Source organism: Dama dama, chromosome 11, assembly GCF_033118175.1.
Source record: "Dama dama isolate Ldn47 chromosome 11, ASM3311817v1, whole genome shotgun sequence".
NCBI lineage: Eukaryota > Metazoa > Chordata > Mammalia > Artiodactyla > Cervidae > Dama > Dama dama.
The window spans coordinates 12,839,412-12,856,038 of record NC_083691.1 but is presented as its reverse complement, the minus strand read 5'-3'; the positions used below and the strand labels follow the sequence as shown (position 1 = coordinate 12,856,038).

Genomic DNA, 16,627 nt, shown 5'->3' with positions numbered 1-16,627 from the left:
AAAAACATCAAGAGTGAATGTCATCATTGGGAGATGACCTAAGAAATGATCAGGTTATCCTTCCTCTGTATCCATTTTTCATATGGTACCCAAAGTGGCCATAAGAGGTGGTGTTGAATCACAGTAAGAGTACTGATCTGAAAGTCGGATCATTTGGCCTCTATCAATGACCTTGAACAAATATACGTTCAATCCTTGACCAAGTATTGCTAGAAATCCAGATTTAGGAAAACATATTCTGCCACCCATATAGTAAAATAATAAAACTACCCCAAAAGAATCCTTTCATACGCTTCACACTGGCTAGTGCCCAAGAAATCATGAAGTCCTGTTATTTTAAAAATAATGTGGGTTTGATAGAAAATTGGGAAAGATTTCTTGGAACAATGACCTAAGATTGTCCTTAAAGATAGCTTGAATTTTGAGAAGAAGATTCAATAGAAGAGAAGATGAGCAGAACAGTTCAAAGAATAGGAACAAATTTTCTCAGTATATAAAAATAGACCAAAAAGATTAAAGATCTAAATGTAATGTAAATCCATGGCTGATTCATGTCAATGTATGGCAAAAACCACTACAATATTGTAAAGTAATTAGCCTCCAACTAATAAAAATAAATGGGAAAAAAAAAGTTTCTCTCCAAGCAAAAAATAAGAAAAAAAAATCTAAATGTAAGACCTGATCCATAAAATTTCTAGAGCAAAACAGAACAGTTTTTAACATAAATTGTAGTGATAGTTTTTTAAGATCTTTCTCCTAAGACAAAAGAAATAAAGACAAAAAAAATTTAATGGGACGTAAGTCAACTTAAAAACTTTTGCACAGGAAAAGAAACCATTGACAAAATGAAAAGATAACCTAATAAATGGGAGAAAATGCTTGGTTGTTATCCAAAATATTTAAATGTCTCATACAACTCAACAATAACAAAAAAAAAAAAAAAAAAAAAAAAACAGTACAATTTTAAAATGGCAATAAAACTCGAACTGACATTTTTCCAAAGAAGATATACAGGTGGCCAACCGGAATTTGAAAAGATACTCAACATCTCTAATCACCAGAGATTGCAAATCAAAACCACAATGTGATATCCCTTCATACCTGTCAACAGGGTGATCATCAAAGTCTACAACTAACGAATGTTATCAAGGCTGTAGAGAAAAGGGATCCCTAGTAAACTTGGCAGGAATGTAAATTCGTGCAGCCACTGTGGAAAACAGCATGGAATTTCCTCAAAAAAATAAAAAGAGAAATACCATGCATGCATGCGTGCTAAGTCACGTCAGTCATCTCAGACTCTGTGAGACCCAATGACCTGTAGCCTGCCAGGCTCCTCTGTCCATGGGATTCTCCAGGCAAGAATCCTGGAGTCAGTTGCCATGCCCTCTTCCAGGGGGTCTTCCAGACCCAGGAATCGGACGCACGTCTCCTGCGTCTCCTTCACTGCAGGCAAATTCTTTACCGCTGAGCCACAAGAAAGCCCAGAAATAACATATAATGCAGTAATTCTACTCTTAGGAATATCTCAGAAAAATAACACTAATTCAAAACGATGCATGCACCCCCAATGTTCACAACTCACTATTTATAATAGCCATTATAGAAGAACAACCTAAGTATTCCTAAAAAGATGAATGGATAAAGATGTGAGATATATATATATACACATACACACACACACACACACACACACACACACATATGCTTCCCAGGTGGCTCAATGGTAAAGAATCTGCCTTCTGATGCAGGAGATGTAAGAAATGCAGGTTCAATCCTTGGGTCAAGAAAATTCCCTGGGGTTCCCTGGAGTAGGAAATAGCAACCCACTCCAATATTCTTGCCTGGAAAATTCCATGGACAAAGGAGTCTGGTGGGATACAGTCCATGGAGGTCACAAGAGTTCAACACAACTGAATGACTGAACACACACACACACACACACACACACGTATACACAATGGAATACTACTCAGCCATACAAAAGAATGAAAATACTGCCATTTAAAACACTGTGGATGGATCTAAATGGTGGACCTTAGTGAAATAAGTCAAGCAAAGAAACAAATATTCTGTTATCACTTCTGTGTGGAATCTAAATGTAAAACAAATAAATGAATATTTTAATAAAAACAGAAACAGACTCAAAGATATAGAAAACAAACTAATGGTTACCAGTTAACTAAGCCAAATGGGGAGGGGTAATATAGGGGTAGAGGATTAAGAGATATAAACTACAATGTATTAAAAAAAAAAAAAAACAAGGATATATTGTACAGCACAGGGAACTATAGCCATTACTTTTATATATAAGAGTGTAATTTGCCAAAATATTGCAAATTATGAATCACTATGTTGTACACCTGAGACTAAAATAATATAATAAATCATCTATACTTTAATTTTAAAAAAACAAATAGTGGAAACCACCCAAGCAGATAAAAGCAATAAACACTGGAATGTGTTTGAGAGGCAGAGAAAAGCACTGTGGAGCTTGTTCAATTTGAGAGCAGGGAGACTAGGATGAGAACACAGAGGTTGCCATTAAGCAGTCACTGCAGCTGCCCCCAGCCATGCACCCTGTGGAGACTCAGGATGAAAAAATACAGGATACTGGCCCCAGATAGCTGAGTGCATAGCAAAGGAATGATAACCTAGAGTCCAGACTTTGCGTCTTCCCATTTGGTCCCACTTCATGGCAAATAGATGGGGAAACAATGGAAACAGTGAGAGACTTTATTTTCTTGGGCTCCAAAATCACTGCAGATGGTGACTACAGCCATGAAATTAAAAGACTCTTGCGCCTTGGAATAAAAGCTATGACCAAACTAGACAGCATATTAAAACGCAGAGACCTTTGCCAACAAAGGTTCGTCTAGTCAAATCTATGGTTTATCCAGCCATCATGAGAGTTGGACTATTAAGAAAGCTGAGCACCAAAGAATTGATACTTTTGAACTGTGGTGTTGGAGAAGACTCTTGAGAGTCCCTTGGACTGCAAGGAGATCCAACCAGTCCATCCTAAAGGAAATCAGTCCTGAATATTCATTGGAAGGACTGATGCTGAAGCTGAAATTCCAATACTTTGGCCATCTGGTGCAAAGAACTAACTCATTTGAAAAGACCCTGATGCTGGGAAAGGTTGACGGCAGGAGGAGAAGGGGATGACAGAGGATGCGATAGTTGGATGGCATCACTGACTCGATGGACATGAGTTTGAGTAAGCTCCAGGAGTTGGTGATGGACAGGAAAGCCTGGCGTGCTGCAGTCCATGTGGTTGCAAAGAGTTGGACTCGACTGAGTGACTGAATTGAACTGATACATAGAAAAGTGAGAGTTTCTCCGACATGAATCACAGCAGGATCCTCTATCACCCACCTCCCAGAATATTGGAAATAAAAGCAAAAATAAACAAATGGGACCAAATGAAACTTAAAAGCTTTTGCACAACAAAGGAAACTATAAGCAAAGTGAAAAGACAGCCCTCAGATTGGGAGAAAATAATAGCAAATGAAGCAACAGACAAAGGATTAATCTCAAAAATATACAAGCAACTCCTGAAGCTCAATTCCAGAAAAATAAATGACCCAATCAAAAAATGGGTCAAAGAACTAAACAGACATTTCTCCAAAGAAGACATACAGATGGCTAACAAACACATGAAAAGATGCTTAACATCACTCATTATCAGAGAAATGCAAATCAAAACCACAATGAGGTACCATTACACACCATCAGGATGGCTGCTATCCAAAAGTCTACAAGCAATAAATGCTGGAGAGGGTGTGGAGAAAAGGGAACCCTCTTACACTGTTGGTGGGAATGCAAACTAGTACAGCCACTATGGAGAACAGTGTGGAGATTTCTTAAAAAACTGGAAATAGAACTGCCATATGACCCAGCAATCCCACTTCTGGGCATACACACTGAGGAAACCAGATCTGAAAGAGACACATGCACCCCAATGTTCATCGCAGCACTGTTTATAATAGCCAGGACATGGAAGCATCTTAGATGCCCATCAGCAGACGAATGGATAAGAAAGCTATGGTACATATACACAATGGAATATTACTCACCCATTAAAAAGAATTCATTTGAATCAGTTCTAATGAGATGGATGAAACTGGAGCCCATTATACAGAGTGAAGTAAGCCAGAAAGATAAAGAACATTACAGCATACTAACACATATATATGGAATTTAGAAAGATGGTAACGATAACCCTATATGCAAAACAGAAAAAGAGACATAGATGTACAGAACAGACTTTTGGACTCTGTGGGAGAAGGCGAGGGTGGGATGTTTCGAGAGAACAGCATGTATATTATCTATAGTGAAACAGATCACCAGCCCAGGTGAGATGCATGAGACAAGTGCTCGGGCCTGGTGCACTGGGAAGACCCAGAGGAATCGGGTGGAGAGGGAGGTGGGAGGGGGGATCGGGACGGGGAATACATGTAACTCCATGGCTGATTCATGTCAATGTATGACAAAACCCACTACAATATTGTAAAGTAATTAGCCTCCAACTAATAAAAATAGATGAAAAAAAAAAAGAAAAGTGAGAGTTTGAGAGGCTGCATTCCAGGATGAAGTCCTCGTTTTGGTCTGCCAAATAAAATATAATTCTCAACTTTTAGGTTGTGCTTTTTGTCTGTCAACCTCAGATAGCAAAATTAATTTTTGGAATTTCCTGTGTACAATAAGTCACATCTAGCTACACACAAAAAGATATATTTAGATAGGTAAAATAAACATCCAGACAACGGAATTAGTCCGCAATAGAAAGAAATGAGCTGCTAAGCCATGAAAACACATACGGAAGAACTTTCAAGCATGTACTACCTCAAAAGAAGCCAATCTGACAAGGCTACATTCTATATGATTCCAAGACATTATCCCAGAAAAGGCAAATCTACAGCAGTAAAAAGATCAGTAGTTGCTAAGGGCTGAGGGAAGGAAAGAAAGATTAGATGGAACACAGGAATTTTAAGGCAATAAAACTATTCTGGATGACACTATGATGACAGATACATGTCATCATATTTTTGTTAAAACTCATAGAAGGTACAACATCAAGAAAGAAGCCTAATGTAAACTATAGTCTTTGAGTAATGATATGTCTATATAGGTTAATCAGTTATACCAAATGTACTCTGGTGGGGAAGGGTAAACGTGGGGCAAGCTTTGTATACATAAGGAGAAGGAAATGGCAACCTACTCCAGTATTCTTGCCTGGGAAATCCAATGGATAGAGGAGCCTGAAAGGCTACAGTCCATGGGGTCGCAAAAGAGTCGGACATAGCAGAGTGACTAGACAACAACAACTATACCTACGGACAGGTGTGTGTAACGGGGACCACTCTGTACTTTCTGATCAATTTTTCCATTATTCTATAAATGCTCTGAAAGATAAAGTCTAATTAAAGGAAAAAAATTGAAAGAAAAGAAAACAAAATGCATGTCTAAAAGTTGTGATTGCTATATCACTTATACTTGAGGAGAGTGTGGATTAAAGAAGTGAAATAACTTTTCCCAGTTCACCCATATAGTGATTGCTGGGAGTGAAATTCAAAAATAAGTAGTCTGGCTTAAGATCTTTAAGTAATGAAGTGTTTAAGAAAGACAAACAAAAATCAATCAAAAATGAGTTTCAAAAAGGTTAACTCTGGCGATCCAGTGGTTAAGACTCTGCACTTCCACTCAGGTGGTGTGAGTTCAATACCTGGTCAGGTAAACTAAGATCCCTCATGCCACATAGTACAGTCAGAAAAAAAAAAAAAAAAAGATTAACTCCTACAAAAGTTCCCACATCTTATAAGAGACAGGGCCAGTATTCAAATCCAGTCAGTCTGACTCCAGAGCTTGTAACCTTAATCTCTTTCCTGCAACACTAACCTACACCTAGATACAGTCATCCCTGCAGACACAGAACTTCAGAGACGTCAGAGGCCGTCACTTCTCCTTCCACCCAACATGCTGATATGTACACAAGCACAGGTGTGTACAGAGAGCACATAGAGTGTACCAGCACACACATGTAAACATAGCACACATACATGTGCATAAACACACCTCCACCCCTACGGCTCCATGGCCCTACTTCCCTTCCTGGGTGTAGAGGCTACACCTCTAGAGCCCAGATTCCCCAGTCTCCTGGGCACAGAGCTCAGTGAGGGCATCAGGACAGTTCTCCCCTGGGAAGGCTGCAGAAATGATCCCCAGGGCTCTGGCTTGCAGAGGTTGGTGGAGGGGAATGCCCCTGGGTTCCCTTCTATCAACAGTTCTCATTGTAGGTAGAGAGAAGAACCAGCACACTTCTGAAGTTAGATCTCACTGCAACCTGTCTCCTTCCTCAGAGATTCAAATCCTGATCATAACCCCCTCGCAGGACCCCAGGCCTGATCAGGACCCTAAATCTCCTCTGTCGAGTCCACAGGTAGGCAAGCTGAGGGGTCTCTGGGAACAGAGTCTGAGGGTTAACATCTTCATGTGACCTTTTCCCAATCCTCTCTTCTCTCCTTCATTTCAAAAGCCAGGAACCAAGGCCTCTGTTCTACTTTTTCATCTCTCTGCTTTTCATCATGTATTATACATTGGTGAAGAATCTACTCTGCATGAAGCACTGGCCCTGCCTTAAAGGGCTCAAAATGATGTCGGGGGGAACAAGTGAACAAAAATCTTAGGATAATGCAGAGGTTAAGAGCACACACTCTGAATTTGGCTTCTGCTATCACTTAGATGTGTGGCCTTACAACAGGTCCCTCTGCCTCACTTTATTATATGTAAAATGAGGTGCTATAAAGACTAAATTTCTTAATATATATGAAGTTCTTAGAGCAGTGTCTGGCATATTTTTAAAACATGATGGAATTGTTAGCTATTATATGACCATGATAGAGAATGTACGTGAGAAGGGCTGCAATGGGGGTATTAAAGTGGACACATCCGGGTGAGACATGGCCAGCTCACTGGAGGAACACAATAGATCTGTTTTCAGAAGTCCCACTTGAAGCACCTCTGATGGATCAGTATGTTGAGTGAAAGGGAAGACAATTCTACACAAAAAGGATTCCAGCAGGAATATTTGAAAAGTTCACTTGCCTTGGCATCAAGAATTGAACAGCCGGGAAGGACTAGGTAAACTTTTAATCTTCTGTGGGAGTGAAAACTAGGCAGAAAAAAGGGGAGTAAATACCTTTTAAGGAGGGATAGTATGATTTAAAAGGCTTAGAAACGTTCCCAGCGTTTCCTGGTCCTTCTCAGTTACTACTGGATGAAAGCCCCATCATTAAAAATATCATTTTTGTAGGTTATTGTAGCAACAGTAAAATTAAACACCTGTAGAAAGAATTACCAAACTTTTACCAAAATATATCTTTAATTTTGCAAGTAACACAAAATGTTTTATTGCTAATCATAATTACTTTCATTTACAAAGTCCTATACCACATAAAAAATGTCTTAACATATATTATTTAAGTAATTGGAAGATAGATAATTTATGTAATTAATCATAAACTTAAAAGTGAAGATAATCTAATCAAATTGCTATAATTGTGCTTTTGAAAAGAAATGAAAAGTGCTTCAATTTTCACTCTTAAATTGGCTGTGAATCAAAAACCCACATTTCTTAATTATCACAAAGCCTTGTAGGGCAGCATCTTAGCTCCACCTTCTGTGGGTCATGCTAAACCAACAGCATGAGAAAGTGAGGCTAAATATCTGGAAGGGGGCACAGGCAGTCCATGTCTGAATTCTAACATCTCATTCTTTGATACTGCATTTTTCCATCAAGAGTCTCAGGATAGGTAACACATGTAATGATCTGGCATCAGATAACAGAAGCTTCTCTCCTTTAAGTGTGCTCTGGGGGCAACAAACAGGTATTGCATGTATGTGGAATTGACTTTTACCCATGAGACTTCTCACCCAACTGCAGTCAAAATCACTGAATTCATTTTAAGGCTAACCCCAAAAAGTTTTCAGGGCCAAATAGGCAGAAATCTCTTAAGAGTGTGGATTACGTCTGCAAATCTTCAAGGCTCTGCAATGCTGCTTGCCTCGTTTTTTTTTTTTTTTTTTTTTAGCTTTAATGAAGTCTAATTTATAAACAAATCTGCACGTATTTAATGAAACAATTTGATGTGATGATGGCACATGGTAATACACAAATGTCAAATGTCACTTGAGTCTCTACATGACAAGAGCAGTTGGCAGAAAGTTGAACCATGCCCCCCGCCCATCTTTTTGATTGGGTACACTGAAGTGAAAGGACCTGCCCAAGGCAAGAGAAAATAGGCAATCTTACCAGTTTCAGCTAAATGAGAAGGGGACTTATTATTGTCCTGAGAAGTGTCACATAGATCTGAGGAATCTGGGTTCAGGACCAAGGCAAGTCAGATAGTCCTTGACCACCAAGGAGAACAGAGGCTAAAAAAAAGAGAGAGAGAGTGTGAAGGAAACCAGGAAAGAGTCCAGAGTCAAATGAATACTTTGCCCAAGAGTAGGTTGAAGACTAATTGTCTCAGATTGGGAGTACTAAAATTTCTGTGTTCACAAGCTCCAACTCAGCTTTCCATCTCTTAGAATTTATTCTGTACCTTACAAACTCTCTCATGAGAGCAAAATATTTATATACAAAAATATCCACTGCAACACTGTCTATGGAGGAGGAAAAGTATTCTGAATAATATGACCCTATTTCTGGATGTAATATGTGTGTGTAGATCCAGGAAGAGAAAGCAACTTAAAAATATGCACACATCTCTAGTTCTCTGGGAGGTCAAATTTTAGGGGACTTCCACTTTTTAATTATAAAATTAATTAAAGAGACATATGTCCCTTATTTTTAAGTGCAAACACATAAAGTGAAATATGGAAGGAACTCCACACTCCATTCCGTCATTCTCACTTCAGTAGGCAACTACACTAGGTAAACACAGACACCACAACAAAGAAAACATATAAAGGAAGTATATCTCTTTACAAAAACAGGATTACTCTGTATCCACTATTCTGCAAATTGCTTTTATCACTTAAAATATCATAGGCAGTAATGTAACAGTGAAAACACAGTTTAGCAATGAATAAATAGCTTCTACTTTGTGATCAAACTGCCTGAATTCAAATCTCAGCTCAACCACTTACTAACTAGGGATCTGGTAAGTTGGTAAACTTTGCTAAACTTTGCTAAATTTATATCCTAATAGGGCCTATATCTTATGATTAGGAGAGAATAAAATAATAAAAATATACAAAATACTTTTCATTTCTGTGTGGGGTATATATATTGAGTGCTAATAAATGTTGACTAGATTAGCCATTGAATTTCTTTAAAGACTGTGTGTAGATATTTAGGTTGTTTCCTCTGTGGGTTGTTTTATTTGCATTGTTGTATTTGGTATTGTAAGCAATACTAAAATCCAAGTGTTGTTTATAATACAGAATTTTCCCTGATACCTCAGGTGGTAAAGAATCCACCTGCAATGCAGGAGACCTGGGTTCAATCCCTGGGCTGGGAAGACCCCTGGAGAAGGGAAAGGCTACCGACTCCAGTATTCTGGCCTGGAGAATTCCATGGATTGTATAGTCCATGGGGTCATAGAGTCAGGCACAGTTGAGTGACTTTCACTTTTCAGTTTCTTCAGTATTGTAAGCAATACTAAAATCAAAATGTATGCACATATCTTTGTGCTACACTTAGATGACTATTTTTCATAGACAGGTTTGTATAATATCCTTGACTATTTTCCAAGGATAGGTCTTCTTCCTTTTCTATATTGCTAAAAAAAATATCCATTTATAATAATGGGGAAATTGTCTATCCTCTTCAAAGTTTCTTTCCACTAGTCTAATAATCAAACTGACACGAGACAAATTAATGGGAGAAAATCAAATTTCATTTTCTTTGGGAACTCCACATACATGACAGGGCCAGAGACCTCACAGACATGGGAGGTTAAAAGACAGAAAGGTCCAGTGAAATCTATGTGCCATCTCAAGCTAAGGGTTAAGTTAGGAGCCTGGGGATCTCAAGAACAGAAGGTTTATCCACAAACGATAAGAACAGATGCTGGGTGGTGGGATGTTTGTCCTGCCATACAGATGGGGCCACTTAGATAAAATTTCTCTCTGGTAATAATTATTTTTTACTTTGGCCATCTGATGTGAAGAGCTGACTCATTTGAAAAGACCCTGATGCTGGTAAAGATCAAGGGCAGGAGGAGAAGGGGACGACAGAGGATGAGATGGTTGGATGGCATCACCGACTCAATGGACACGGGTTTGGGTGGTCTCCAGGAGTTGGTGATGGACTGGGAGGCCTGGCGTGTTGCGGTTCATGGGGTCTCAAAGAGTCGGACATGACTGAGTGACTGAACTGAACTGAATAATTATTTTTCCATTTCAATTCTAGGTAGTAAAGGGAGAAATAGCAGTTTTTCTTGAGCCCGATGGGTCTCAGTTGCCTTGAAATCAAACTAATCTATAGGCCAAAATGACACATCCCGGGGAAGCCTGTTCTGAACCTCTACACAATTTCATGGGTATAAATAGCAATTCAGTGTAATTTCTATTTTCTGATTACCAATGAGGTTGAACATCTTCTCATGTTTTCTTTGGTAAATGTGTTGCAGATATTTTCTCTGAGTCAATAGTTTATATTTTAGCTTTCCATATGGTCTCTTTCAGAGTAATGTTCACATTTCTGAGTACGGTATTTTGTCATTCATAACTCTATATTTTATTTCTTCCTTGTGATGGCATTACATTATGAGACCATAAAAATATGCTTCTTTACTTTTACCTAATTATTTTTTTGTTTAGATTCTTTACTTTCAAATTGCTCATTCATATGGCCTTTACTTCTATGATGGATTAGACAGAAATCTAGCCTTATTTTTTCAAATTGTTGAGTCAGTTGTCATAAATATCACTTTTTAAAGAGTCCATCCTTTCTCCTTTGGTATGAAATAAATCTTTACTATATATTAAGTTCCATATAGATCTAGCTGTATATATGTGTATAAATACAGGTATACAAAATTCTTCATGTTGAACAATTGATTTGTTTTTCTGTGTGTTCCATTACCTTATTGTTTTTCATTATATTGTGTTATATTTTTTGTTAGAAAAGTAATTATTCCATTTTTTTCACTTTTCTCTTTCCTTGACCATTTACTTCTCTAGATTAATTTTAGAATGGATTTCTCAATTCCCTTTAAAAAAATTCCCTGGGGTGTTATTAATGGTGAAAGTGAAAATGGCTCAGTCCTGTCTGACTCTTTGTGAATCCATGGACTGCATAGTCCATGGAATTCTCCAAGCCAGAATACTGGAGTGGGTAGCCTTTCCCTTCTCCAGCAGATCTTCCCAAACCAGGAATCAAACCAGGGTCTCCTGCATTACAGGCAGATTCTTTACCAGCTGAGCTACCAGGGAAGCCCTTAATTCTACTGATTTGAGAACAGTTGACTCTTTTTCAGCTTTACTGAGACATAATGTACACATAACATGGTGTAAGTTTAAAGTGCAAAAGATGATCTGATAAACTTAGATGTTGCAAAAGGACAAACACAAGGATAATCACATATCCATCATCTCATATAAATTTCCACTTTTATTTTTTGTGGTCAGAATAGCTAAGATCTACTCCCTTAAGTAGAATGGCTGTTACCAGGGCCTATGGGATAGAGGAATTAGAAAGATATTTAAGAGTATAAAGTTGCCACCAATAGATAAGTAAATTTTGGAGATCTATGCATAGCATAGTGATTATACACAGCAATAATATATTATAAACTTTCACAGATGCATTAGACTATATCTTAATTGTTGCCACCAAAAAAGAAATAATATAATGTGATTTAGGTGTTAGCTAATGATACATTGTTATTCATATTGTAATATCTAAATGCATCAAATCAACATACTGAACACCTTAAACTTACTTAATTCTGTGTCACTTATATCTCAATAGAATAAATAAGAAATAAATGAATGTATTCCCTCTCAGCACCTTTCAAGTATATAATACTATATTGTTAATATTAGTCACCAGTTGTACTTTAGGTCCTTGAACTTATTCATCTTATAATGGAAATTTGTATCTTTTGATCAACACCTCATTTCCCTCACCTCCCAGTATCTGGAAACCACTGTGACTCTCTGTTTCCATAAGTTAGTCCTTTTTAGATTCAACCATTACAAAAAAGGAAACTGCCACTTACAACCTGAATGGAACTTGAGGGCATTTTGCTAAATGAAAGAGAGAGAAATACAAATATCGTATGATAAACCTTATAGGTGGACTCTAGGAATTGGCATTTTCAAATATTGACTCTTCCATTTTTAGAAATATTTCTAAAATTTTTTCTATTTATTCAGATTGCTCATTTGTGATCTGTTATAGTTTCTTCATATAGCCCTTTACCATTTCCTTTTTCCTTCCTCAGGTATATCCTAAGTGTGTTTCAGACTTTCTTACCATTGTCAGTTGTAATGTTTTGCTCCATTACATATTTTTTCTATAGGAAGAATGTCAATATTTGTATGTCAGTTCCAGTTCAGTCGCTCAGTCGTGTCCGACTCTGCAACCTCATGGACTGCAACATACCAGCGCTTCCCTGTCTATCACTAACTCCCAGAACTTTCTCAAACTCATATCCATCAAGTAGGTGATGCCATACAATCATCTCATCCTCTGTTGTCCCCTTGTCCTCCTGCTTTCAATCTTTCCCACATCAGGGTCTTTTCCAACGAGTCAGGTCTTCGCATCAAGTGTCCCAAAGTATTGGAGCTTCAGCTTCAGCATCAGTCTATCCAATGAGTATTCAGGACTGATTTCCTTTAGGATAGACTGGTATTTGTATAGTTATCTTATATTTGACCACTTTGCTGCAATTTTTGCAGGATTCAATTAAGTCACTTAATAATGACAGCGTCAACTTTTCTAATGTTTACATTTTTTGTTTCTTTCACTTTGCTTTTTTACTGAGTTAAAACTGTCAACTGAACAGTGTGACTTAACAGTGGTAACAGAGATCATCCTTGCCTTATCTTTCCAGTGCCATTGGTGAGATGGAGTCCTTACACACAGGGTTTTAATTTCTTGTAATATTTGAATACTTAGAACAAAAACTTCCTACTTTCTTTTTCATTTTATTTATTTTTGTCTGTGCAGGGTCCCGTTGCTGCATGGGCTTTCTTTCCTCTAGTTGCGGCTAGGAAGGCTATGGCATGAGGACTTCTCATTGTAGTGCCTTCTCTTGTTGCAGAGCATGGGCTCTAAGGTGCGTGGGCTTCAGCAGTTGCAATTTCCAGGCTCTAAAGGACAGGCTCAGTAGTTGTGGCACATGGGCTTATTTGCTCTCTGGCAGGTGGCATCTTCCCAGACCAGGGATCAAACCTGGGTCTCCTGCATTGGCAGGTGGATTCTTAACCAGTGCACCACCAGGGAAGCCCAAGATCTTCATAGTTTCTTAATCAGAAAAATCAATATGTCAAGAGAATAAATTGTAGTAACATTTCTGATAGTGTGACTATTTGGAGGGGGCATTCCTGAACCAAAAACCTAGAATCTGAGCATCTAGAACATGTGACCCAAATGGAATTGCTTAAATAAATCTTTAAGAACATACTACTCTGAAGACTTAAGGGAGTCTCAACTGAACTTTGTGGCTACTGAGGAGCACTGATGAAATCCAGTGCTCACTTTTGTCCCACCACCACCACCTCTGGACAGTGAGCAGGAGAGGATCCTGATGAGAGAACCTCATTCCTAGGGACCCCTTGTATGGAAGCATCTTGACCCATGAGGGAACTCAAGAGCCTCTTCCCTTTCAAAATAAGAAAAAAGCAGGCAGAAGGGGAATTTACAAATTTGATCCAGAAAGAACTTAAGAGATATCTTCCCACAGAGAATTGAGAAGAGCTCAGACAAATTATAAGTTCCTAAGAACACAAGGGAAAATTTTAGTTTCTCCTGTAGGGACTAGAGGAGACTTGTAGTCCCTACAGGAGACTCTCTACAGGAGACTTGGCTTGGACTTGTTTACCTTTCTCATTCTTGGATTTTATTCCCTGATCTCTGTAGTTTCTTGGAGGAGATATTCTTTAAAATCCTAATAATGACAGTGGCTTGCTTTTTCTTATAGGCTGGAGATTAGGGAAGGAGTCATCTTGGTCAAATTGCCCTTCACATCTCTCCCACGGTGCCTCCAAACCCTGACCAGAGGTCAAGGACATGAAGAACTATAGCAGCAGCATCTCAGGCTTTATCCTCCTGGGCGTCTCTTCCAACCCCCAGATGCAGAAACCCCTCTTTACTCTATTCCTTGTTATGTACCTGGTCACCCTGGTGGGGAATGGACTCATCATCCTGGCCATCCACTCTGACTCCCGGCTCCACACACCTATGTACTTTTTCCTCAGCAACCTGTCCTTCATGGATATCTGCTTCACAACAGTCATTGTGCCCAACATGCTGGTGAACTTACTCTCAGAGACAAAGTTTATCTCCTACGTGGGGTGCCTCATCCAGATGTACTTCTTCATGGCCTTGGGGAACACTGACAGCTACCTGCTGGCCTCGATGGCCATAGATCGGCTGGTAGCCATCTGCAACCCCTTCCATTATGATGCGGTCATGAGCCCACGGCGTTGCCTCCTCCTGTTGCTGGGTTCGTGCACCATCTCTCACCTGCACTCTATGATGTATGTGCTCCTCATGTCCCGCCTGTCTTTCTGTGCCTCCCATGTCATCAAGCACTTCTTTTGTGATACCCAGCCTGTGCTCAAGCTCTCCTGCTCTGACACAACTACCAACCAGACTGTGGTCATGACCGAGACCCTGGCTGTCATTGCCACCCCTTTCCTGTGCATTCTCTTCTCCTACCTGAGAATCATCATCACTGTGCTCAAAATCCCCTCTGTCACTGGGAAGTGGAAGGCCTTCTCCACCTGTGGCTCCCATCTCACTGTGGTGGTTTTCTTCTATGGAAGTATCATCTATGTCTACTTTAGGCCACTGTCCATGTACTCAGTGGTGAAGGACCGGGTAGCCACTGTTATGTACACAATAGTGACACCCATGTTGAACCCTTTCATCTACAGCCTGAGGAACAAAGATATGAAGAGGGGTTTGAGGAAATTAAGGGGCAGAATTCAGTCATAGAAAGAATAACAAGACGGAATGTCATAACTGTGAGACCACCTAAGAGATGAACTAAAAGATGATCAGGTTATTCTTCCTGCATACCATTTTTCACACGGTACTCAAAGAGGTGATGAGAGCTGGTCTTGAATCACAGTAAGAGCATTGACATGGAAGCCAGATCACTTGGTCTCTATCAATCACTTTGCACAAACATATGTTCAATTCCAGGCCAAATACTGCTAGGAATCTAGATGTAGGAAAACATTTTCTACCATTCATATACTGGATAAAACTATCCCCAAATAACTCTTCTATATGCTTCACACTGGCTAGTGTTTCAGAAACTATAAAATTTTGCCATTTTTAAATAAGTAATAGCATAGATTTGATAGAAAATTAGCAAAGGCTTCTTGGAGGGATGATGTAAGACTGTTCTTTGCAAGTGTTTTGCTTTTGAGGATTGAAGATTCAATAGAACAGGAATTAGGCAGCATATTTCAAACATTGAAAATCAATTTTATTAAACCATAGAAAAAAACAGATTTGAGTTAAAGACCTAAATGTGAGGCCTGAAACAATAAAACTTCTAGAGGAAAACATAGGCAGACCACTATTTGACATAAATTGTAGCAGTATTTTTTGAGATTTGTCCCCTTTTAAAGCAAAAGAAACAAAAGCAAAATTTTTAAATGAGACCTAAGTAAACTCAAAAACTTTTGCACAGCCAAAGAAACCATCTGCAAAATGAAAAGACAACTTACTAAATGGGTGAAAATATTTGATTAACATCCATAATATATAAATGACTCATACAATTCAATATCAAAAAAACAAATAATACCATAAAAATGGGCATGAAACCTGAATAGATGTGTTTCCAAACAAAATACACAGATGGCCAACATGCACCTGAAAAGATGTTCAACAGCTCTAATCATCAGAGAACACTGATGAAAAGCACAATGCGATATCACCTCATACCTGTCAGAATGTCAATTATCAAAAAGTCTACAAATATCAAATGTTGGCAAGGATGTAAAAAAAGGATCCCTATTACACTGTTGGTGGGAATGTAAATCGGTGCAGCCACTGTAGAAAATAGTATGGCGCCTACTCAAAAATCTAAAAATAGAACTACTATTCTACTCCTGGAACTATATCAGAAAAATAAAAACACTAATTCAAAAAGAAACATCCATCTCCATGTTCACAAGAGCACTATTTACAATAACCATGATATGGAAGCAACCAAGTATCCTTAAACCAGTGAATGAATAAAGAAGATATGGTGTATATACAATGAAATACTACTCGGCCACAAAAAAAGAAAGAAATTCTGCCATTTGCCACAGTGTGGATGGACCTATAGGGTATTATGCTTAGTGAAATAAGCCAGGCAAAGACAACTACTTTAAGTTATCACTTTTATGTGGAATCTAAAAAATAAAACAAATGAATGAATATAACAAA

The 16,627-nt window shown here is 38.5% G+C and overlaps 1 pseudogene; it reads left to right on the top strand.

Moving 5' to 3' along the window:
- The first annotated feature begins 6,256 nt into the window (after positions 1 to 6,256).
- LOC133065263 (olfactory receptor 1L4-like) lies at positions 6,257 to 15,175 on the top strand (annotated as a pseudogene).
- Positions 15,176 to 16,627: the final 1,452 nt, after the last annotated feature.